At 32.4% G+C, this 27,504-nt stretch overlaps 1 long non-coding RNA gene across 1 annotated transcript; it reads right to left on the bottom strand.

Moving 5' to 3' along the window:
• Positions 1 to 22,106: 22,106 nt before the first annotated feature.
• On the bottom strand, positions 22,107 to 25,753 carry LOC107855166. Its single transcript, XR_007048662.1, has 2 exons — positions 25,076 to 25,753; positions 22,107 to 22,499 (listed from the first exon to the last, which is right to left on the bottom strand). It is a non-coding gene; the product is annotated as an uncharacterized LOC107855166 (long non-coding RNA).
• Positions 25,754 to 27,504: the final 1,751 nt, after the last annotated feature.

Raw genomic sequence — 27,504 nt, 5'->3', positions numbered from 1 at the left:
CTATCTATCTATCTATCTATCTATCTATATATATATATATATATATATATATATATATATATATTGAGGCAGCAGAAATCAGTCAATTTTTAAATTTTTTTTGTTAATTATTGTTATTTACAGTACTTTTTATTTCATTTTCAAATAATATATGTTGTTTTATATCTTCTTCTGTCTCATTCCAATTTATGTGGAACTAATATAATTTTGATAGTCAATCAAATATTTTATGTTGACATATCATTTTGTTATTCTTATTTTTATAATACATAAATGACTTATAATAAGGAATGATATAGTAAAATCATCGTTCGAAAAACGAACATTTAATTTAAAACATTAAGAGTTAATTTCACATTTTATGTCTATTTTATTTTTCATTAAATATTATTTATTTTCTTAATACCTAGATGACTCGTAATAATTAATTAAGAGCGATTGATTATGTTATCACTATAAAAATTAATATAATTTTATCATATCCAATAGTAATCATCGGTAATTCACCAAAATAGTATATTAATTAAATACGAAATGCTATATTTGCATATGCAAAATATGATATTATTAAACATTATTGGATAGTGCATTATATTTATCTTTCACAATAATAAAATTTTACTATATATTTTTCTTTATTTATTTTTAACTTGGTCCATATTGACCCAACACAAATTCTAAGAAAATATTCATTAGAAATTTATTTTATTAAATTAAATTTATTAATTTTGTACTTTTAAAATATAAATTTAAGTTTAAATATTAGTATTTCTATATAAGAAAAAAATAATTTTAAAATTTAAATTTACTATAATAAATAAATAAATAAATAAAAATATTAATTTTCTATGTAAAAGTAATTAAAATAATAAAATTGATTTACTTTAAATATTTAGTTGCAATTAATTAAGATAATTATTTATTTTTTCATGATTTATGGTGCACCGATAAAATTTTGAGAGTTGAATAGAACTTTTATCTATTTTTAAAAAAGTATTTTAACTTGTTAATTATTGTAATTTATTATAATTTTTACGTAATTATCAAATAATATATTTACTCCTTGTGTCTCAATTTATGTGGCTTCGATACAATTTTGAGAATAAACTAAAATTTTTATTTATCTTTTAAATATTTTAAGTTGTTAATTATTATGATTTGCAGTACTTTTTCTTTTATCTCAGTTTATGTGGCATTCCTAAAATAATGAGAGTCAATAAAATTTCTATATGTCTTTTAAATATTTACGTTATTAATTACTGTGATTCGTGGTACAAATTAGTTTTGAACATAATAGTCAGTCAAAATAAATAAAAAAAATATACTTCTAATATGTAGTTATAGTTAATTAATATAAATTAATAGAATATATTAAATATTTAAACCATCATGATGAAACAATGAAACTATTATATGTTGGGACATGGTATATAATTAAGTGAGAGTGGAGGAGTTTTTTGGTAATTGCATAAGAGGTGGTCGAAACCACCTTTAATGAGAGTCAATAAAATTTTTATATGTCTTTTAAATATTTTAAGTTATTAGTTATTGTGATTCGTGGTAACAAATTAGTTTTGAACATAATAGCCAATTAAATAAATTAAAAAATCTTACTTCCAATATGTAGTTATAGTTAATTAATATAAATTAATAGAATATATTAAATATTTAAACCATTATGATGAAATAATAAAATTATTATATATTGGGACATGGTATGTAATTAAGTGGGAGTAGAGGGGTTTTTTAATAATTGCATGAGAGGTGGTCGAAACCACCTCTTCTATATAATAGAAAAGAAATATACTTTGGTATTTTTTAATTTTTTTTGTAACAAGGCAATATATTAGAGAACCCAAAATAGAGGTTTGTTACAAACTGGTGACTTGTTAGTCAGGTACAAAAATATGAATATCAACATTCTGATAATTAGTACCCTGATTGATCTTTCTAGTAAACTCAGTTCCTAGAATGTCTTCCCACACATGTTTTTGTGCATACACCAGAGGAATTGTAAAAAATTTAGTTGTGCCAAAAAGCTTTTTTGTCGCTTCTTCTTTATCTAGACAGTCTGCAACATGATTTTGCTCTCTAAAGACGTGGGTCACTGGTGGATGCCCCACCCTTCTCAGCAGGCACCTTCAAGATTCAAGAATAGGATTATAATGCATGTTTCCATCTTTTAACATATGAATTACCTCTGTTGAGTCCACGTTTATCTCAAAAGAGAAGAGATTCTGGTTCTCCGCTAATTTAAGACCTTCAAGAAGTGCTAAAAACTCCATTTGGTTGTTGGTTGCGTTAGGAAAGCCCTTAACGAAGCCAATAATCCAATCACCATTGGGATTTCCAATACAACCTCCTATACCTTCTATACCCGAATTTCCAAGGCACGCTCCGTTAGTGTTAAGCTTATAAGAGGTGTTCGTAGGGGGAAGCCAACGTACATGAATAGTGGCTTCCTGGTAAAGGGAAGAGGGTGAAGGCATAAGGTAAGAGTATTCAACAGTATTAGCATAAGCATTCTTGAAGGAAGAAGAAGTATTTAAGTTGTTAAACAGGTTATCATTTCTGCACCTCCAGATTTCCCACAAACAAAAAATGATTAGAGGTTGAAGGCTGATGTATTGATCCGCCATGTTATTGCCAACCCAGTCCCTAACAATTTCCAGGAAGTTATTACTGTTAAGTTTAATAATGGAAGGAGTACTACAGTTGATCCTTTAGAATAAAACATTCCAGAGTGAGATGGCTTTTGAGCAGTACCAGAAGATGTGGGGAATGTCTTCATTTTGTTCTGTGAAGAACTTACAATAAGGTTCAATAGGCACAGTCATACGACTAAGATTTGAGTTTTAAGAGAACCTATCGTGATTTAAGAGACAAAGAAAATGTTTCATTTTGTTAGGGATTTTTAAGGACCAAATCCAATTGTAATCCTTATGATAAAGAGGAGGGTGAGTTGTGGAAATGATGAGTTTGTAGACACTTTTAGTGGTGAAAATCCCTTTACCAGTGAGAGTCTGAATAGGATAATTATTCGTGCCCAAGGTATCTGGGAAAAAGGTGTGTTGAATGGAGTGGGTAATAGACATCGATAGCTGAAAGGGTAAGGAGGAAAGATTCCAAGAACCATTTTTCCTTAAGTCAGAAATTTTCAAGTCCAACATGTTATGAGGCATAGGTCCCTGACTAATACTACTATGGGTTTCACTATTAGGTAGCCATCTATCAGTCCAAGATTTTACCCTATCACCCTTGTGGATGATCGACATAGAAACCTTTGAACAGGTATCAAGACCCCTGATAATGTTCCTCCAAGTTCTAGAGGCACCCTGGGACTGGTTTATGGAGGTTCTGATGGGTCTGGAGAATTTATTTGTCAAGACTCTGGCCCAAAGGGACTGGGGGTTTGAAGTGTATCTCCAAGCTAAAGCTGTTAGGGAAGTAGCATTCTTGTGACTAGCTTGTTGGATACCAAGGCCACCAAGGTGTCTCGGTCTAGTGACCATTTCCCAGTTAACCATATATATTTTTCGCTTACTATCGGTGGTGCCCCAAATGAAGTTTCATTGGATTTTATAAATGTGCTTATGAACTCCAGATGGGATTGCAATGTATTGCATTGAATAGTTAGGAATACTATTAAGAGTGGATTTGGTGATGGTGGTTCTGCCAGCCTAGTTAACCAATTTGGTTTTCCAACCTGAGAGCTTTGTTTTCATCTGATCTATGATGAACTGAAAGTCTGCTTTAGTGGGAGATCTATGGAAAATAGGAAACCCCAGATATTTCCCAAAGATGTTGTTGGTAGGAATGTCCAAAAGAGTGGAAATATTGTTAGTGACATCACTAGAGCAATTTTTGGAGAAGATTATCCTAGACTTAGTCCTATTGACCTTTTGACCTGAGAAAGAGCTAAAAATGTCAAAGGTCCTTTTGACAGTTTGATAGTTGGAAGTATCAGCTCTGGTAAAAAGAGTTAGGTCATCAGCAAAGAAGAGATGAGACAGCTTGGGTCCTTCTCTACTGATAGAAATAGGGGTCCAGTTAAGGATATCTACCTCATATTCAATCCTCCTGGATAGAAGTTCCATGCAGAGGATGAAAATATACGAAGATATGGGATCGCTTTGTTGTATTCCCTTAGAAGGAGTAAAGAAGGGGGTTTTAGAACCATTAATAAGGACAGAGATAGAGGACGTGGAGATAAAAGACATGATAATCTTAGAGAGAAGGGGAGGGAATTTAAATAAGGAAAGAGCTTGTCTGATGAAAGACCATTCTATCCTATCAAAAGCTTTTTCAAGGTCGATTTTGAGAATCATGTTTCCTTTTGCTCCCTTCATTTTGGAAAAGTAATTCAAAAATTCCTGCACGATGATAGCATTGTCAGATGCTCTTCGGTTAGGTAGGAAACTTGCTTGAGTTGGAGAAATGATTTTACTCAAGAAAGGCTTGATCCTATTGGCAATGATTTTTGTTATGATCTTGTATTAAGTGTTACAGAGGCCGATAGGTCTGTAATTCTTAAAAGTGACATCATTCTGACACTTAGGGATAAGACAAAGGTAAGTAGTGTTAACCTCTTTATCCATTGTACCCAGGGAGAAGACCTTGTTACAAAAGGACAAAAACTGAGTGTGGGTAGAGTCCCAGAATTTCTGAAAGAAAAATAGATGAAGACCATCCGGTCCAGGTGCTTTTGTTGGTTTGAAGATAAAGACAACTTTTCTTATTTCAGAAATGGTAGGAAGACTGTCTAATAGGGCATAAGCAACTGAAGGGATAGAACCACTAGAAGAAGGGTTAGTGAGATAGTTCCTGATAGAGCTGAAATGGTCAGTTGTGTAAAGGGATCTGTAGAAAGACATGATAGAGTCCTCTATATCCCCCTGAGAGTACTGCCAGTTACCTAGGTCATCCTTCAGGGCATTGATATTATTCTTCCTTCTTCTGTTAAGAGTAGAAACGTGGAAAAATCTAGTATTAGCATCACCTTTAGTAAGTCAATTAACCCTAGATTTGACTTTCCAAAATTCACATTCTAAGCTGAGGATTTCCTTATACTGTTTAGTCAAAGAATCCACAAGATTATGGAGGAAAAAACTAGTACGATAGTGATGGCTCTTTTGTAACCCAGCTAATCTTGATAAAAGATTTTTTTTCTTAGAATGGATGTTACCAAAAACATGTCTATTCCAAGGAATAATAATAGACTGGAAGGAGTGAATAGAACTTGTAAGATCCTCACTATTCTGGAAGGCTTGATTTATCAAGTCAGGAAAGTTCGAGTGAGAGCACCACATGGGTTTCATTCTAAAAGGTTTATCCTTCGGAGGGAGGTCTCTATTCAGCTGGATGAGGATAGGGTAGTGGTCAGAATGGGTTCTAAGGAGATGAGTGGTGGAAGAGTCCGGGAAGAGATGAAGACATTGCACATTAGCTAGGCATCTGTTGAGTCTTTCAAGAATAAGATTATTTCAGTGGCGGTATCTTTTATTTGTCCAAGTGTATTTACTACCCTTGAAACCTAAATCAACTAATTTACAATGATTGACACAATTCCAGAACAAGTTGACTCAACTAGGCATTATGAGATTACCACCATGTTTGTCATGAGCTTTAAAAACTTCGTTAAAGTCACCTCCTACCAGCCAGCTGGTGTCAGAATTACTAGCAATGGTGTTAGCCATTAAGAAGAGTTGATCCTAAATAGATTTACTAGTATTAATATGAGGATTGGCATACACAATACTAAGGAACCAAGAAGAAGGGGGAGAAATTACCTTAACAACAATATGAATGCTCTGAGGAGTGATAGATATATCAGTGATGTTGAACATATCCTCTTTCCTCATAAGGACCAGACCATCAGACATTCTAATATCAACAGATTAGATCAGACAGTCATAACCAAGGTCTTGAGTTAGTTGGTGGTGATCACTCATTCTAGTTTTAAGAAGAGCTAACATGACAAGTTTATGGAGGCATAACATATCATTGTAGTGGCGCCAGAATTTAGCATTTTTTGCTTCTCTAGCATTCCATATTATTAGGTTCATCATCAATTTGTTTTGAGGTAGAGAGTGGTTCGTTGTCACTGATTTCCCCTTGTCCTGAGGGTCCAGGGGTAACTGTGGTGAATTAATATTGATCATGGTCTTCAGGGGGTTTAGAGAGATCAGGAAGTTCCCCTTTGTCAGGACACTTGGGAACTTGATGTTCATTGTGAACTTGGTTAAGTTCTATGGAATTATGATTACCCACATCTCGTTTAATAATTCTGTGAATCTTAATCCTATATGTTTGTCTAAAGTGGTTGCTTCTGTTATGGGGACTTTCATGGTTGCTAGAAAAGCTTCCATTTCTTGATTGTTTGCTTTTAGCATTTCCAGGGTTTTTTATCTTTCCCATATCTCTGGAGGAGGAACTTTATCCTGAGGGTTTTCTACGTGAGAAGGAGAATTCTCTAGTGAAAGCAAGGGGGTCCATTCAGAAGCAATAGAGGATTTGGTGACGGGAAAAAGGGGAGAGTCTATGAGACTAGGTTTAATATGGCTGATAGAGTCTCTGTTGATAGACTCTCCATTGGGTTTTGGTTAGCATCTATCAGCAGGGTTGTCATCCAGAGATTGTTGCCATAGTTTGCCAAGCTTTTGTTCAGGAATTCTATAACTAACAGTGCCCAAATACTCTGGATTTTGGAGTACCACTTGTACCTGTCTTCCCTCTACTATCCCTTGGAAGGATCGACATATTCTGTAGACCCATTTCTAACCAAGAGGTTGGTGCATGGTTTAGAGGTAGTGGCGCTGAGACTAGAGCTATAGAGGGACATTGATTTGGGAGGGTTCAGTGGAGTTTATTTTGTGAGAACATAGGTTTAGAGGGTGGAGAAGAAATGAGTGAGTATTTATGCAGTCTTAGTATCCACATACTCATTTTCAAGAGGTATAGGTTGGTGATGATAAGAAGTGGAGCAGGAGGAATTTTCAGAGGCGTCAGTCTGCGCGAGGAGGCAGTTTGCCTGGTTGATTTGACCGGAGACGGTCATATCACTTTGAGAGGTCAAAGTGTATACATGATTAAGGGCTTCAAATTTGTTGGTGGAGCCCACATTGGACTTAATATTTTTATAAGAAGAATATTAACCCTTTAATAAATTAGTTTGGGCCTTACCCGGTTGGGTATTCATTCCCATAGGCTTTGCACCCTTTTGTTGGGCCCAATTGGTTTTTCCTTGTTGAGAGTTTAGGCCCTGGGATTCAGAGATGGGCCTCTTTCCATTTCTTATCGAATTAGGCTTGTCCAAATTAAGGTGGTCTAAATTCGAGGTATGTTTCCTTGCTTGAAGCACTAGGTATATCAGCGTCTGTCGGAGGATGTGAATTTCGATGGGGTTTATCAAGAGACTTACCTGATTTGTAGTCGAATGATTTCGTCTTGACATTATACTTGTCGAGCTATGTCATACCTGATGTTGAGGTCTTCCTATTTTTTGATGCTTTAGTATCTTATTTACCAAAGGATACGGTTCGCCATTCCGTTGTTACCTGCTCGGAAGGAGGGGACTTCGTTTTGCCTGCATTTTGATGGTAGTCTTCTCCAACGTGTTGAATGTATTGACATGTTATAATCGTATGACCCAATCGACCACAGTTAGTGCACAAGATGCCTTCTTCTTCGTAGCAGATCGGCTGCTCCTGATGCCCAATCGTAACACTTGTGCAAACAGGTTTCTCCATTTGGATCTGGACACAAATACAAGCGTACCGGACTCGTAGTGACGAGGAGGTACATGCATCTATTTTCAGCAGACATCCAATTTTTTTCCAATTTTTTTAAGTATATTGTTATCATAAAATTCTGTTGGTAAGGACGGTAACCTGACCCAGATTACTGTAGAAGTAATTTTTGACTGGCAAGGCACAAAGTTTGGCTCCCACTCCCTTATAGAAATGTATGAGCCTGCCACGAACCATAGGCCTTCTAATAGGATCTTTTTCCGGCTTTCTTCAAGTGCTAATTTTATCGTGTAATAATCCTCCACTCTCTTGGAGTTTTCATAGATCCGTCAATTTTGAATGAAAATATTGGTGGTTCAGCCTCCTTCCAACACATTTCAAGATAACAGATCTTTTCCAAGGGTTGTAGAGCCTTTGCTTGTTTTCATCAGTGAGCTGAATAGGATCTTCAACAGTCGATGTTTCCAAGTTTTTGAAGTTTAACGGGGCTTCGACATTTTCAAGATTGAGAACAGAATGTTCTTCACTTACTTCTTTGTAGGACATTTTTTTTGGGGGTTCCTCCTCTATGGAGGCTGGGGTTAGGTCTGGCGGAGCCGATGGAGGTGTCGGTGGCGGTGGGTCTGGATTACACGGGGCAACAGTCGTTGTCGACATTGGGGATTTTTGGGGATTTTTAGAGAGAAGAGAGTTTACTTTGGTATTGAGTTATGAGATACACAAACAAGTTTAGCATAAAGCCATCAAGCTCAGATTGAAATAATTATTTACATGGAGCACCTAACTTTTGACTATATTTCTTATTTCACGAGTTTCTAGAATTGTTCTGCTTAATATTTTGGTATACTAGTATGTAATGTGAGAAAAAGCATGGAACGGGTGTTCTTCAGTTGATTTTGTTTTCAGGTGCATTATCAAATTTTTGTGATATATGACTTATGAGTTGTCAAATGTATTAGTTCGAAGAATGAAAAAATTGATGAAAATTATTATTATTATTATTATTATTATTATTATTATTATTATTATGTGAAAAATTATTGTATCATACCTTTCAATGCAGAAGATTCCGAGAAATGATAATTCGGCGAATTAAAAAAATTTGAGTAAGCGAATGATATATTCTTGTGTGGTCATTCTCAAACGAATTTTGTGGCAAATATGTGAAATATTGGATGTTAAACTTTGGAGTATAATATTCTAATAACAGAGTTATTTGAGTCTTTACACTCAAGTTGAAGAAGAAAAATAATTTTTATACGCTGATAATTTTAGAATTACTCAAATTCTTAGAATAACTAAATTTATCTCATTAAAATCATATATGAAAAATATTAGAATTAATTGAGGTGGTATAAATTTGAACCAACTTAATGTTTATGAAATTATATCAAAAAAGAAATTATAAAGTTAATGATCTTGATAATGTGTTAACAAAAACAACATTTTTGTGACCAATGGGTATTGTAACTATGGCGTGCATGCATAATATTATTTAATATTTTAAAAGCTCATGTCTAGTTTTACTGGTTTAATATTTTATCAATGAATTCTTTTGGTATCCAATTCTGTTTGAACATGACTCTAACGTTAACTTTTTGAACATGTAATTGTTGTTATGGTGTAAGCATCTTTATAAGTCATCTCTTAAACGTGATTCATACAAATATTGGTGATATGAAGTCAACATTATTTAGTGATAAAAAAAATATTTCATAACTTTTTTTTATGATTGCATTAGATATTGTTATATTTATTTGCGGAATAATAAAAATGAGATAATTGAAGCATTAACGCAATATAAAATTAAAGTTGAAAATCATTTGAATAAAAAGATTAAAATAATAAGAAGTGATAGGGGTGGAGTGTATGAATCTCCTTTTGCAAAGATATGTTTGAAAAATAAAATTGTCCATTAAACTACTATCTCTTACTCACCTCAATCAAATGCGATTGCAGAAAGAAAAAAATGAAAGTTAAAAAAAATTTATATGTCTTAGTTATAAGTTCACATTTACTGCAAAATTTGTGGAGGGAAGTTATTCTTACAACAAATCAAATACTCAATAGATTGTCCCATAATAAGACACAATCAATTTCTTATGAGAAACGAAAAGAAAGTAATCCAACTTAAAATATCAAGGTGTAGGGGTGTCTAGCAAAGTTCAAGTTCTTATATCCAAAAGGATCAAAGGCTGTGGACTTTATTTTCATTGGATATGCCACAAATAGTAAAGCATGCCAATTTTTAATTCACAGAGGCGAGCATTTGGATATTCATAACATTATGGGAATTGAATCAGATAATGTTGAGTTTTTTGAACTCTGTATAAACTTGATATAAATTGTCTAGTGAAGGGTCTAAACAATCTTGAGAAGAATCAAGAGAGAACGTACTTAATGAAGAGAATTCTAGGCGTAGTAAACGTCAAAGGACATCTACTTTCTTCGAATTAGATTTTGTAGCATTTCTTTTTGAAATGCGCCTCAAACATTCAAAGAAGTCATGTCTTGTGCGAACTCATTTTTTTAAAAGAGGCCATCATAGTAAGATTGATTCAATCTTGAGCAACCATACTTGGGAGTTGGTTGATCTTCCATTAGTAAATAAACCTTTAGATTCAAAATGGGTCTTCAAAAGGAAATGAAAGCTGATAGAGCTATTGATAAATAAAAGGAATGACTTATCGTTAAAAGGCTTTAGACAAAAAAAAGGTTTTGATTATTTCGACACATACTCGTCAGTAACAAGGATTACATCTATTCAGGTATTGGTTGGATTAGTTGTGATATATAATCTTGAAATCCATCAAATGGATGTACAATAACTTTTCAAAATGGAGAATTGGAGGAAGAAATTTACATGACACAATTCGAGAATTTTGTGATTTTTGGTAAATAAAAAAAAGTGTGCAAACTTATTAAGTCACTTTATGGACTAAAGCAAGCACCAAAGAGTGGCACACAAAATTTGACCAAATCATATTGCCAAATGAATTTAAGATTAATGAGTGTGACAAATTTGTTACATTAAAGACACTTCAAATCACAAAGTCATTATTTGTTTGTATTTTGATAACATGTTTATATCAATAGAGACATTTCTGACACAAATTCTACTAAACGAATGATAGAAAATAAATTTGCTATGAAAGACCTTGACATTGCTGATGTGATCTTAGGGATAATAATTCATAGACTCCACAAGGCTTAGCATTGTCACAATCTCATTACATTAAAAAAATACCTGACAAGTTTAAGTATTTGAATTTCAATATTATCAAGACTCCATAAAATGTGAGATTTGTACTTCAAAAAAATAAAGGATAAAATGACTCATAATTGGACTATGCAAGAGTGTTGGGAAGTTTAATGTATATGATGAATTGTATGCGATCAAATATAGCATGTCCTATTAGTAAATTGATTCGGTAAATAAGTAATTCAAATCAAACTCATTGGATGGTAATAAAAAGAGTTTTGAAATATCTAAAACATACTTAAAGGTATGTGTTGTATTATAAGAAATATCCAACTGTAGTTGAAGGATATAGTGATGCAAATTGGATCACCAGATCAAATAAATTAAAATCAACGAGTGAATATGTATTTACACTTGGTGGAGGAACAGTCTCTTGAAAATCATTCAAACATACATTTATTGCTCGCTCTTTAATGGAATCTAAATTTATCTACTTAGACAAGGCCCGTGAAAAAGCTGAATAGCTCTGAAATTTTGAAAGATATTTTTTATTGGTTGAAATCTTTGTCACCAATATGCATATACTGTGATAGTTAAAATGCAATAAATATGACATGAAGCATGATATAACGACAAATCTTATCATTTATGACGGTGACATAATATTATTAGAAAACTATTCTGTAGTAAAATAATCATGATTGACTACGTGAAGTCAAAAAATAACGTATCGAATTCACTTACAAAAGGCCTAAATAGAGAGAGAGTTGGGAGATCATTTAAGGGAGTGGGTTTAAGGCCTAGGACAACTCATTACGACAATAAATCTACCTAGAAGACTGGAGATCTCAAGAGTTAGGTTTAAGGAGGTTAATAAAATTATGACTGACGGTTCAACATTGTCAAGTAATTCAACTCATTCTCATAATACAAACAATGATTAGGAAATACGGATAAGACTTATTATTTGAAGCTCTTAAATGGTTTCTAAGTTTGACAAGCATGACCAAATAGTTTGATCTATAGGATTAAATATTTAGGAATCACCTATGTAAGGGTGATGTGGAAGTCACTTCAAGGAGAATGATAGTAAAGGCTTATTCTCTAAGCTCTCATGAAATCAGATAGTGTTCATGGGTGAAATAAATAAAATCATGAGAATCATAAATGGTAAAAGGCTAGTTATGTGACTTGTATTGTCTAGGTATACATCAAATTTGACAGTTCAAAGATATCACATCTATCGGTTGACCGAGTACGTCCTAAATAAGTGCACTATGAAAAGTTCAAAGAAAAACTTACTTATCCATATGCAATTAGTCTTTAATTGTAAATCACACACATATCTGTATATTTTGATGAAATAGTCATTTTCATTCACGTGGAGGAGCATTGGGTTCCAGTGAAATGTGAATAAAAAATGAAGGGAAAAAGAGTGAATTATTTTTTTACTTTATAAAAAAGTGTTTCTCCCACATTGATTGGAGAAAAGAAACATTCCAGTGCTTAAGTATAGAAACACTCCTCGTTGTTAATGAGGCAAATAAAGTAGGCCCAATGTTGTAGTTATCGTTGCTCGCTTGACTTCGGCTTTAAACTTAAATTTGTCAAATGATCGATCAAGAGACTATTTTTGGACAAAATTCATTTGAAATTTTAGAGTTAATGATTCAAAAATTTAATTTAAAATTTTTTTCTTTGCAGACAATATGAGCATGTGTGGACACATGTCACAACACACCTCAAAGGGACGGGATCTTTTGGTTAACTGTTCGATTGATGAAAAGGTGAGATGCGGGCACATATTGGGATCTACAGACACAGATGCCACAGTGCATTGTGCATCTCAATGCACGTCAACCATAAACTTTCTATTTTGAAGAAAGTGGGACATGCAAGCTCATATGGCCATGTGCGGACGCACATGGACCTACATATGGCCATGTACGGACACACATGGGCCCACATATAAGTCGATAGTCTAAAACAATGTGATTTTTCATGAACCATTGCTTTCTTTTTGAAGTAACACCTTTGACTATAAATATTTGATTTTTTCCTCAAATATAGACACGAAAATTTGAAATTATAAACTCTTCTTCTTCCTTAAAGTTCAATTGTGATTTGCAAATTCTTGAGTGAGTTCATGGTTCAACAAATTTAATGGTAGCACCATTTGCTGAAGTGAATCATTTTATTTTAGGGGGATGTATTTGATTAACCTCGAGTACTTGAGAAAAATAATTTCCTTGAAGATACACAGTGAATTCGATGGACTTGGTTTTTTCCTTTTTTCATCTCTTTCTTTTACTATTGAGAAATAGTTTGAACTTTTTTAGTTGTTCATAAGTTGTTGAACTTGTGTTTGAAGTTCTTGTTGAAAATGCAGATTTTTGGTAACCCGAGATAATAACCAATAAGCAACAGTTAGCTACAATTCTTTCCTTTTATATATTCGTACTTAAAATTTACTATATGCATGATATTAACAGTTATTGGCATCAATATTTTATTTCATCACAATATTTTCTTATAAAATATTATTACATAATATTTGAATATGAGTATAATAGCTGTGTAATTTTATAAAGAGTGTACCACTATAATGAATGTAACTGTTATAGTAGATAGAATGTTGTTATAGGAAGTAAGTATAACTTGAAAATTGGTTCTGAAGCAAATCAAATTGTTATAGTGAAATGTTACTACAACAAATGATTGTGATAACAAAATTTGATTATATTATCTTTTAGGCATGGTTGTTTTGTTTCCCTTTTTATATACCCAGTCAAATATCTTTATGCGATGTTGCCCGTCTAAATATCTTTTTTGAATGTATAACAAAATGATGTTATAAATAACATATTTGAATATTGATTTTAATTTTTTTCTACTATTATAGTAAAATAGTACTATAAAGGATGATGATTATAAAAAGATTGACTCTTGGATGTATTCACTCTGGAGAAAATTTCTTAAACACTATCTTCTGGAAAATAAGTGAGTTTATTAATTATTTTCTTACGTTCAATAGGTAAGAAAAATATATTATTTTTAAAACATTTATATATATTTAGAAAATATTATTAGAGGTGAAAGTGGGGAGAGTAGGTGTGAGGGTGGTGGGGATGAGTATGGGAGTGAGAAGTGAAGATGTGTTGAGTTTCATCAATGAAAAATCAGTATAGGGTAGAGAGTAACAGAGGGAGTGAAAAAATATCTTCTATGTACAATATATAGAGAAAGAGGGGCCAGCTAGATACTATAGCTCTAACCGACTCTGTCCCACTATCTTAACTCTAATTGTGATTAGTTACAACTACCACTTGGACAACCTGTCATTTACTAACTAATTCACTGCTTCTACTAACTAATTCACTGATGCCTAGACACTATTCCATTGCTATCACAACACCCCTCCTCAAGCTGATGCTTGAAAGATATTGTCCTTGGATATCAAATGTACATATTATCCTTTGCCTAAGCCTTTAGTAAGTAAATCAGTTTGTTTCTCTCTTGTGGAGATATGATAAGTCTTTATCATCCCTTGAATCAGTTTCTCTCTTACAAAATGGCAATCGATATGAAAATGCTTAGTTCTTTTATAAAAAATTGGATTAGCTGCAATTTGAATTGCAGCCTTACTGTCACAATAGAGATCTATAGATAATGTAAGTTCTAATCCCAGCTCTTTGTAAAGACCACATAGCCAAGTGAGCTCAGCAACTACAGATGTCATACTTCTGAATTTAGCTTCAGTGAACTTCTAGCTACTATATCTTTTTTTTTTACTTCCAGGACACTAAATTGTACCCATACTTCACTAGGTAACCTGTAATTGACCTCCATGTATGAGGACACGTCCTCCAATCTGAATCACAATACACAACTAGTGTGTCACATTTTTGAGCAGGCATCAATAATCCTTGACCAAGTGCTGATTTGATATATCGAACCACTCTTAATGCTGCCTCCATATGTGACTCCTTGGGTACATGAATGAACTAACTCAAGACCTGTACTGCAAAAGATATAAAAATCCTGGTCATAGTTAGATACAAAAACCTACCAACCAGCCTTTGGTACTTGCCAATATCTATCGGGGTTTATCACAAGAATTATTGCTGGAAGTATCTACACAAGCATCATATTCTATAGAGGTCAACCTTGTGCTAGGATCCAAAGGAGTTTGGACAGGTTTATCCCCACTCAATCCCATTTCTGAAATAAGTTCCAGAGCATATTTGTGCTGAGACATGATAATTCCATCCTTGGATATAGCAAATTCTATCCCAAGAAAGAACTTAAGATCACCTAGATCCTTCATTTTGAACTTCAAATCATTTTTTGTTCTTGTTATCAGATCCATGTTACTTTCAGTAACTATAAGGTTATCAACATACACTAGAACTATCACCAAGTCTTGTTTAGTCTCCTTTGTGAACAAAGAATAGTCATAGTGACTTTGAGCAAAACCAAGATGCACTAGAGCAGCAGTCAACTTTAAGTTCCACTGTCTAGGAGCCTGCTTAAGTACATACAGGGACTTGTGTAATTTGCAGACTTTACCAACTCTCCTGTCTGTAAAAGCCCTGAGGAATAGTCATACAGACCTCTTCAAATAAATCATAATACAAGAAAGCATTGCGAACATCCATCTGTACAATAGTTCACTATTCAAAAAAAATAATAGCTAAGACAGACCTCACTGTAACCATATTAGATACAGGCTGAATAATCAAGCCCCTCTTGATATAAAAATCTTTTGCTACTAGACGTGCCTTGTACCCCTCAACAGCCCTAGAAGCTAAGTACTTTACTTTATACACCCACTTACATCTAATAAGATGTTTACCATGTGAGAGATCAACTATGTTCCAAGTATTGTTTGCATCTAGAGCTACAATTTCAGCTTGCATTGCCTCAACCCAATGAGGATCAAGAGCAACCTCTTGAAATGTTTTAGGGTTTACGATACTAGAATAAGAGGCTAAAACAGTAGCAAAATCAAGAGAAAGAGAATCATAACTAGCATAATTGGAGACAAGATACAAACAATAAGATGTTTTAGGTCGAGTAACAAAGTCCTAAAGCCAGATGAGAGGTTTTCTAGGTCTAAAAGAGCTCCTAATTAGAAAAGGTGCACCAGGTAGAGGTAAGGAGGAAGAGGGAGGTATAAATGAAGAGAAAGATGTAGAAGGTAGTTGTGGAGAGGTAGGAGACATAGACAAAGGAATGGAAACAACTTGAGAAGCAGGTTCACTAGGTATATCAACAAAATGTAGAACTAGAAAAATAGAGGTCCCTTGAGAAGAACCTTGAGAAAAAAGAAAAAGTGATTCTTGAAATGAGACATCCCTGCTAACAAACAACTCTTTTTGTATGAATATTATAGAGTTTATATCCCTTTTAAAGAGTAGAGTAACCAAGGAAAATAGAGGGAATAGCCTTTGGAGCAAACTTATCTAGTTTCTTGACTTGAGTAGCATAAGCCAAGCAACTAAAGAATTTGAGGTAATCTAAAGATGGAGGAGTTTTATACAAGAACTTATATGGAGTTTTACCATAATGTACAAATGAAAAAAATTCTATTAATAATATATACTTTTGTTAAAGCACATTCACCCCAGAACCTTAAAGGAACACAAGACTAAAACCTTAAAGACTCGGCAGTGTCTAAAATATGTTGTGCTTCCTCTCAACTACACTATTTTGTTGAGGTGTGGACATATAGAAAATATGATGAACAATACTAAGGCTATGTATAAGGTTAGACATTTGAGAATAAAAGAACTCACACCCATTATCAGTTCTTAACACCTTAACATAAGCATTGAAACATTCTTTACCTGAAGAAAACAGTGTTTGAGTGCAACCATAACTTCATATTTGGAGATCAACAAATAAAATCTAGGTATACCTTTAAAAATCATCTACCAAGGTCAGAAAATACCTTTACCCACCAAAGGTAGGAACCCTATAGGGCCCCCATATATCACCATGAAGTAACTCAAAACAACCAGAAGAAGTAGTAGAGCTTGAAATAAAAGAAAGTAGATTATTTTGCCAAAGAACACACAATACAATGTTCAGTAGTAATATCACTAGATACGTTTTTGAAGCAGTCCAGACCTTTTAAAGTAGGTAAAGGAACATGTCCTAGCATTTTATGCCATAGAGATAAGTTTATTTTAGAGTTTCTCGCATTGGCTGCAACTGGAACAGAAGAAGCATTATCACCAATTTGAGGTCCTTGAGAAGTTAGTTGACGGTCTGCATTTATCACATATAGGTCATTCTCTAGTCTTCCAATCCTCCTCACTTTCCCACTAAGCAGATTCTGAAAAATACAAAACTCTGAATAAAATAAGGCACAACATTGTAACTCCTTTGTTAGTTTAGACACGGAGAGTAGGTTATACTTGAACTCTGGGAGATATAAAACCAGGTTAATTTTAGCTCCTTGCAGCACCTGAGACTGGCCTATATTAGTTACCTTAGCCAAGTTACCAGTTGGTAAATAAACATTGCCAGTACTAGAGATGTCTAACATCTTAACATTTCTTAAGAAATTCATATTAAGAACCATATGTTTGGATGTACCTGAGTCTACTATCCACTTATTATCATTAGTCAAAGAAATAAAACTATACATAGTACCTGTTGTACCAACTGTATTTGCAGAGGTAGGATGCTTCTCAAGTAATTGAAGAATCTGTTCATATTGCTCATGAGTAAAGTAAGGCATTGCTGAACCTCTAGCTGCAAACCTTCCACCGATAGAGTGATTTCCAAGATGCATTTCAAGCATTGCTTCACATAGATCATCAAAAAAGCTTGTATAATTTACAGCATTAGTAGTAACTAAATTCTTCTTCTACCTATAGAATCAGAAGGATAACCGTGGAGTTTATAACAAGTATCTTTGGTAAGTCTCTTCCAATTACAATAGTCACAATATGGATTGGTCTTCTTCAATCTATAATTGGAGTTGTTGTTGTGATTCAGTCTAGAAAATCCTGAATTCATAGATGGTTTCCCTTTCATGTAGTATTGAGGATTTATGTTACTTTGTCCTCCCCTGTATCCTCCATTGTAGGATGTACCACATTTATCAGAGATCTCAAAGAAAGTGCCTCCTTGTTTCGAATCAAAATTGAAGGTATTCTTCCCACCAAAAAATACCATACCATCGAATATATCAGTTATGTTGACAGAATTTGACTCAGCAAGTACACATGACCTTCCTCCGATATAATTAAGGAATAGGCCTTATTGACAGTGGGGGGGATATAGCATCATAATTTGACTCCTACACTGGTTATATGAATCATTAAGCCTCATTAAGAACTACATTAATCGTTAGTGTTCAAAATGGGAGGCATAAATTTGAGATTCTTCACACTAACAGCTAGGACATGGCATAAGAGATTCATATTCCTCCCAAAGCTCTTTTATCTTAGAGAAGTATGATGATAGAGAAGATGTAACTTGCACCAGTGTTGCGATTTCCTTATGGAGGAAGAAGATTCGTGATTCATCTACTTTGTCAAATCGCTCTTTCAAATCAGACCAAACTTTTGAGCATTCGATGCATACACAATTTCGTTAAGTAATTCTTTGCTCACATAAATTATAATCCATGACAACACTATTGCATTGTATTTCTCCCATAAATCATGTAACACAGGTTCAAACTTCTCCTTCGCATGTCAGTCAACTACAAAACCTAACTTGCTCTTGCCTAAGAGACCAATTCACATTGATCTGCTCCATTATGCATAATTTTCAGATCCAGTTAGTTGTATTGAAATAAGTGAACTGCCTAGAGTATCGTAAGCTTGTATATAGAAAGGAAGGTGATGATCAATCACTGTTGTAGTAGCACCAGATAAATTAGAGATTCCGCTATTAATAACACCAGTTGTACTCACCATAGCAACAAAATTATGTGATAAGACACTCAAATCTTTCAGCAAACAACACTAGGGCACAAATTTGAACAAAAACTTACAGAATACAACAATCAGTCACAAATTTGAGTGACAAAAAAAAGGAAAAAAAAATTATTTCAATCACTATCTTCACTGCCTGTAACTATGTGACAATCAAAAGATGATTCAGTCGATCGAGCTCTAATACCATATTAAGTTTCATCAATGGAAATCCAGTATAAGGTAGAGAGTAACAGAGAGAGTGAAAAAATATCTTCTATTGTGTCTCTTTTTTCTAGTGTATGATGTATAATATATATATATATATATATATATAACTCTAGCTCTAACTAATCTGCCCCACTATCTCAACTCTAACTATAATTAGTTACAACTACCACTTGGATAGTCCGTCATATACTAATTAATTCACTACTGCCTAGGCACTATTCCATTGCTATCACAACAAGATGAGATACAATTGGAGGGTGAGGAGTACTACTACGAGGGTGATCAAGGTGATGATTGCCCCAAAAAAAGAGGCAGAGCTTTTTTTTTCACCCCGCCCCAAGCTGATCGTAATGCCAGCTACCCTCCTGCATATCACAAGTTTAGTCAATTTAATTTCAAATGAAAACAAATTAATTTAAATTAAATCTATTTTTTCTTTTAAGGTTTTTCTTGATAATGAATTACTGGCATGAACATATTAAGCAATTCCTCGCAATATTTGGAATTTATTTTTAAGTTACACAAATGATGTCTGATGGCAATTTTATGTGAAACACAAAATAAATTGATTAAACTTTAGAATTCCATTTTCTTGAACTAGTTTAATATTGTAGTAGTACAAAATATCTTCACCATCTATTTTTACTTGTCTATATTACTAAAAATAAATGTACAATAATACTTGTTCAATTTAAAGATAATCTATCAATTTGTGTTCATTTTACCTTTGATATTATATATTAATCACTTTTCAAAGCATTAAATTTATTATATTTAAAAATGCTAATAAATTATTCTTGATATAAGTGCCAAATTGATTTATATAATTGAGGGTCTTAGTCAAATAGATTCCGTGTACTAGTTTATGATAAGTCCATAGGATGGAGATCAAGATTTGATGCATCATATGATATGGATGGTGATTCATTTCCACATTAGTTGCTCAATTAAATAAATAAAAATATTATATTTAACTATCATTATTAATATATTTATTTGTTGGTTGGTCCATCAATTTTAATTTTAATTTGACAATACACTCAAGAATTGTTGATTATGGAAAACATAAATATTTTACCTTATAAATAATACTAGTATAGGTACACTTAAGAATTGTTGATTATGGAAAACATAAATATTTTACCTTATAAATAATACTTGTATAGGTACCCAAGCGATTCGTGAAATATTTTTTTTAAAAAAATATTCATTACAAATATTATAAAAAAATATTATTGTTTTCACTTTGAAATTATAAAATGAATCAATTTTTATTATATCACATTAACATATTTCAAAAGTCAATGAAATATTAAAATAATTGTTAATAGTAAAATTAAAACTCATACTTAATAACTGATCATAATTTTAATTATTTTAGATATGTCTATATTAAAAAAATAATATTAATATTTTTTAAAATCATATTCCATTGACTGAGTTTTAAAAATTATAAAATAAAAAAAATTAAATAATTGTTAATCATATTGTTGGACTTTTACCTTTATAATTTTAATCAATTAAGACATGTAATTATATTTGTCATACCCCATTTTAACACGGATCAAATCAAGATACAACATATTGGAAACTTCTAATTAAAAATAAGGAAGCCTCACCTAATTAGTTCTATGGTGAATTAGGACACCTATTATAAACTAAGTGATCTAAAAAAAATAAAGACTTCATTATAAGGTCTATGAACTTAAAATTCTAGGTAAGGATTCTAATTATCCTAAGGGGAAGGGATTAGGCACCCTAAAGGATCCACTAACTACGATTAACTGGACAAACTTATATTAGATAAGGAAATCAAATATTAAAAATTAAGAAAAGGTATAGAGATAAGGCATTAAAAAATATTTTTTATCTTTTATAAGATAATATATGCTAATTATTTATAAGATTAAAGTTTTTTAAAAGAAGCTTATCATAAAACCTACTTTACAAATACTATCGAAAATAATTCTTATAGATCCTCCTAAGAGTGATATAACTTTATTGTTGTCAAAAGGAAAGTTAATTTTAAAATCATTTGTTTTATAAAGATACACAAAAGCTTTCAATTGCTAATAAAAGTTAGTTAAGAAACTTCACATTTTTTATTCCGAAGAAAAACATGACTTTTACTCCCTTTGAATTAAATTTTATGAAAATAGATTAATTGCCCTACACTAAGTAAATAGCTAAATAATATGCGGTTGTTTAAGCCTATAATAGCTTGAGCATTACCATTTATGAAAAGTAAAATATTTCTTGTTATTTAAGACTCCAAAAGTGGCCTTGCGAAGTCGATTTTGTAAAGTTGCCATCTTATATTTGAAATTGATGAAAAGTAAGGTTGATTTACCATATTTAAATTATTAAAGTCGATTTTCGAGTCTAACGACAATAAATTTATCTATCACAAAAATTTAAATTTTATTAATTCGACACTAGTAACTAATGAGAAAACTATAAAGATAAGATAATTTATTCTAAAAGGAATGTTTGAACCTATCAATTTTTAAAACTTTAAGGGACATAAATTAAACGCCTAAGCCTAGTGATTATGCTAAAATCAATATCCAAAAGGAACAAGGATGAAAACAATTAACTTTACGATCATATTTAATGATTTATACTAGTTCAAATAAAAGCAGACAAGACACGAATTTTGAATAGTAATGTGCAAAACTGTTAAAATAGAATTAATAATGAGTGTTTACAGAGAAAAAAATAAAGATCGAAAGATGGAAAGAGACACTAAACTGCTAGACAAAAATAGGTGATTCGAAATTTATTCGCTTCTCTGATTTGGATAGAGATGAAGTCAAGTTATAAGACTCCAAACACGCTCCCGAGTGCACATGTGAAATAAAAAGAAAAGAAAAGGATTAGAGAGATAAAACTTCTCGATAAGGGAGGGATAAATTAGAAACAACAATATGCACAACAATATGCTAATGAAAGGAGACTTAAAACTCCTGGATGCATGCATATACGAAAAGATTTAACTTGACAAAAAATGTTATATTAAGAATAATAGTTGTGGCCGAACATCGGCTAGCTGCTAAGTTCGATAATGAACAAAATGCTGAGAATACTAATGTCTTATGCACACCTTTATATTAGATTGTCTATTCAGGGACTCACCACATAGACAAAACTAAGTCCCTGCAAAATTATTTTATCAATGTTGAAATTTAAAAGGGTATATTAACTATACTTAGCACAAGAAAGGGTCAATGTATCTACATAACATGGGCATTTGAATTTGCAAGTTTTTGACTATGTTTTCACCGATAAGAACATTTTTAGGCATGTTGCGTGTATACTCAAATCGTGCCTTCGAACAATTGTAGAAAAGCAATCCCAAAATAACCTGTTATTACATACGCTAACCTGTAACAAAATAAAAATATAGATAATAGTAATCAAGACACATATTCTTTCTTAATCAATGTCTATAACTTGACAAGTACACCTAATCAAAGAGTGCGTCTGTGTGAAGAATAAACTAATAAATATCTCTAATAGCTTTATGTGAGGAAGAGCTGCATTTTTAACCCTTTATCAATTAACACACGTTGATGAAACTTATGTATTAATACGGGCTCAACGGAAATTAAAAACAGTGACCATTTCGGGGAATTATTCAAACTTTAACCTACTTCAAAAATAGAGATCAAAAATGAAGAAAAGAAGGGATAGAAACAGATAAACACGTACATGCCCAGCCAACCATACAATAAAACTAACCAGATGGACAATTAACGCGCCCAAAATGTCGAACTTTATAAAGATTTTCATACTGATTCACAGGGACGCAAAACATTTAGCAAGCTCACAATAAAGCATCAATAGCTGTAGACTACCAGTAAACTATTCCTAGCTTCAGTCTTGTATTCATAACTAGCCAATTGAGACAACTTTAAGCAACTAATATTATCGTTCGAAAGTTAAAATCTACAGCTTGTTTACCTTAGTTTGAGAGCCTAAAGTAGTGCCATTATTTAAGTTAGTTACCTGTTTTAAATGAAAACAAGATGGTACATGCTTAGACATAGAAAAAGTTATTCAAACAAGTTAAAAACTTACTTCAGGTTAACAAAAAACAGAGAACTCAATCTACAGTGAAATACTTTTCGGAAGTTTAAGGCTTGTAAGAACCTGTTTTTACGCTAAATTGTAGGTTAAAAATCATGTTCAAGTAAACAGCTATCCTAAACAATGCCAACGGGATATCATATTCAAGTGTTCATGCAAAAGAAGGCCAAAATCCCACAACAGACACTCAAACGTTTGCAAAGCTTTTGCCCCTTATTAAAAAAATGAGACAGATTGTAACTTCAGCATCGTCTTACGGATTTTGAAATTATAGAAAAATGACAAGTTTATGAACACCAAAGTGATTCTGAACATAGCAAATAGGAAAAGTTTACATTCAGAATTTTTAACACCTAAAATTACTTGAAAATAGGTTAACAAGCTGCTTTCCTATTTTTCTACAAAAAAAGTTTTCACGCCTTATTAATGGCTGCCAAGGTCTTGTAACAACAGAGACGAGCATAGGAAAAATAAGAAGCCATTACCATGTTCAAGATACTCAAACCAACGTCACAATGAGCTTTAAATTTTTAGTTACCCTACACATGTGCCTCATCTTTCTAAACTAAACTACCAGGAGACTATTCTTTGCTTCAGATTTTGTTTGTAACTAACCAAGTGAAAGATTAAGGGAAACTTAGACAGACACTTGCGTATTAAAGGAAACTTAGACAGAAATTTATAAGGATGGGGCAAACGCTAGTTAATACGGCAGGCAGGTTAAAAGATTCGCAAATGTACTAACATTAACACAATTTAGGGTGCAATAAAGGGCGAATAAGATTCAGGTTTTGGTCCTAGTTTACAATTGACGATTAAGACTTAGGTCAGCCCCCTTATTATTTAGAGAACCTTTTAGTAAGAGGACATATATCACACATCTTCCTACGTTAGTTCAGAAAAGAAACGATATGAGAATAACACTTATAATTTTGAAATTTGGGAGAAAAGAAAAAGAACTTTTAGATCTAAGGTTAGTTCTTTATATTCAAGAATACTTTGTTTTGGGCTCATAACAGTCACATATGTCACGCAAAAACAGCCCCCACGTGATGATGAATTCAAACCGAGATGAGCACTTCCATATGTTCTTAATCCAAGAAGAGAAGCAAGAAATGCGTCAAACATATCAAAAGAACAAATTCATTAAGCGACATGACTTCAGTCCTTTGAACAGTAGTATTGAAAAGGAAAAAACAAAAGTGATGAAGATAGGAGGAGTTTTACATTATTTCACATGTTTAGGTACAGAGCAGCCCTTTCTCGAAAACAAAGGATTTTTAGAAGTTAAAAGAGACGCAATCATATCTTGGAACTCAATTTCCAGAGAACCAATCAACAACACGACAATAGAGCTTGAACCACGATAAATCCCATATTCACATAGCCGAAATAGACGAAAGAAGAAACGACGAAAAAGAAAGCAAAAATAAATAAGACCAATTTCACACATGTCACATGTTTATACACAAAACAAGTCATATATGAACGTCACATAAGAACTTAACAGTGAGAGATAAAATGATCTGCGTATGATCTTAAAACTAAAGTAACTCACGTATTTCCAAAACAGGAGCTGGTTTTTCATATTTTACCTATTTGAACACGACGCAACAATATTTTAAAAGAGACGAGGATCACGATAGAGTTGCTTTCTCAAACTCGATTTCATACAAAAGTGGGCAGCGACACTAAATAAATAAACACATAAATATACATATTTAACAACTCTACATGGTTACATAAAATCACTTCAAGAGATCAAATTTACATTTTTTATCTGTAGGGTCAAAAGAATTATATCAATGTTCACAAAATTAGAATAGGCGAATGAGAAGGAGATGAAGCGAAATAAAGGATCACATTCATACGTTTTTCGAGGCAGCAAGGGCTCTTCCGTTGGAGATTCGCACTAGCTCAAACTTTGAACTCGGAAAACAAAAGGAGGAGGAAATAAAGGTATGAACTTCCCGATTTTTAGTGCTAATTTGATAATCGTTTTTCTTGGTCCTTCACTGTGAACAAGACTCCCTTTTCATAGGTAAAAGGGCTGCAACGGCTTCTTTAAGAATCTCAAATTCAGAATTCAAAAAATAAAAAAGGGAGGGGGAAAGGGAGCAAAAAAGTCTTTATTTTCAGAGCTTGAAGTGATGGAGAAGACTATTGTAGCTGTTGGCTCTGTAAAAGCCCAAAAATCAGGCGTATTTATCGTGATTGAGGTGATAGGAGCTTAGTTTTGGTTGAATTTTAACATGAAGAGGAATGAGAAGATTTAGGGGTGTTAGCTGGTTTAGGAATGAGGCTTTTTGGGCCGGGTTAGGGGTTTTCTAGTTGGGTTGGGCAGCTTGGTTATTGTTAGGCCGAAAAGGGGTATTGGATTGGGCTGGTAGTTTTTGGGGATTTTGGGCTGACTTTAATTAGGTTTTCAAGGCTGAGAATTAATTAAGAAATTGGTCCAAGAATTAGTCTAATTTTCAAATCTATTTCACTTAACTAATTCGATGATGCTTATGTGTATATATAAAATTTCACACATATAGGTACATATACACACGTGCTTAATTTTAAATATGTAGATATGTTATATTTTAAATATGTTTAGCTATAATTCAAAATCAAAATAAAAAATAGAGTAAAATTGCAAAAAAAAATATGATAATATAGTAAGAATTATGTTAATACGCTAGCATATTTATATATGATAATTTTAAAATGTATTTATTTATTTATTTATAAGTAAATTTATAAGATGCGATATTAGTGAGAAAAACATCATTTTCAAACAGTTAACATTAAAATATATATTTTGAAAAAAAAATGTTCAGAAATCCTAAGCATCGAGAAATTAATTTTATGAAAAAGGAGAGTCAAAATTGGATTTCAACAATATTATTTTTTTTTATCTTTCATTTCAAATTTTAATATTTTTAGTCTATAAATTCAACTTTAACAATTACACTTTTTTAAAAAAAGAGTTTTATCTTTCAATTCCATTTTAAACACCGTGCTTAATTGTGTCAATTACAAAATTTCAAATTTCAAATTTAAAGTTTAAAATTCTCAATTCAAACTAAGCACATGTAATTTATTATTCTCTTAATTTTCACACCTTATTCGATTGTTCATAGTTTTTTCATTGTTTAATTTCATCATTCATATCTTTAAGTATTTTTATACTTATTATTATATCTACTAAATTAATTCAAATAAAAGCTCTCACTGCTATCAAAATAACCCCACCCCGTCAAATCCCAGACTCATCCCCCATCTTTTATCCTACCACCGCACTAACCCCCACAAATTTTATATTTTAATTTTTTTTTAAAAAATTGTTTAAATTATTTTCTTACTCTACTCACTCCCAACCCCCTCCCCCACCATCACCAAACAAACAAAAAATAAATGTTATTTATTATTTAAAAAAACTTTTTTCTTTTATCCCACCCACCTATAACCCCAACCCCCTACCCAACACTCCCCCTTCCCCCAAAAAATACAATATTTTTTTTTTTTATTTTTAAAAAATTTTTTAAGATAGTTTTCCTTAACCCCCCCCCCCCCCTAACACACACACACCTATGTTAACCCTAAAAATTTTTAAACCTTTCCACTTTTATTTTTTTTAAAAAAATTATTTTTTCTATCCCTACCCCAAACACCACCTACATCCTCCACCACTCCAACTACCCCCTACCCACCAACCCCACCCCCTACCCCACCCACCTATCCTGCTCTCGCTCCAACCACAAACAATCTCCTACACTTTCTCCCCAATCACAATAGCCATCTCTCTACCTCTATTTAGTTTTATTATTTCTTAATAAACTTTGAGCATGTTAAATAAAAAATAAAAATTTAACTATTCCTTTCATATTTATGATATACTTGTATGCATGGTATATATAACTTCAAATTTCTTAGTTACATCTATAATAAAAGATAAATATAATACTAATTATTAAGAACAATAACAACAACAGATTTTGAATTTTTAACATAAATTTTCATGATGTGTTTCAAATATTTGGCATGTTTATCATTTTTTTGATTCACTATATTTCAACAAATTTCACATAACAAATCTTATTGAGCAATTTCAATTGCAACATTCCATTGAACATCTTATCTTCACAGTCTATTTTAAAACTTCAAATTATGTAATTTGACCTAATTCAAATTACAGTTATTTAAAGAAATCTCATATTTGCATGATCTAGTTATTTAGCGAAACCTCATATGTGCATGATCTAGTCTTTTTGTTCATTGATGATATTCTATGTAACGATAAAGATGAATTATT

The sequence above is a fragment of the Capsicum annuum genome, chromosome 12 (genome assembly GCF_002878395.1).
Source record: "Capsicum annuum cultivar UCD-10X-F1 chromosome 12, UCD10Xv1.1, whole genome shotgun sequence".
NCBI lineage: Eukaryota > Viridiplantae > Streptophyta > Magnoliopsida > Solanales > Solanaceae > Capsicum > Capsicum annuum.
This window is presented reverse-complemented; position numbering and strand designations above follow the sequence as displayed.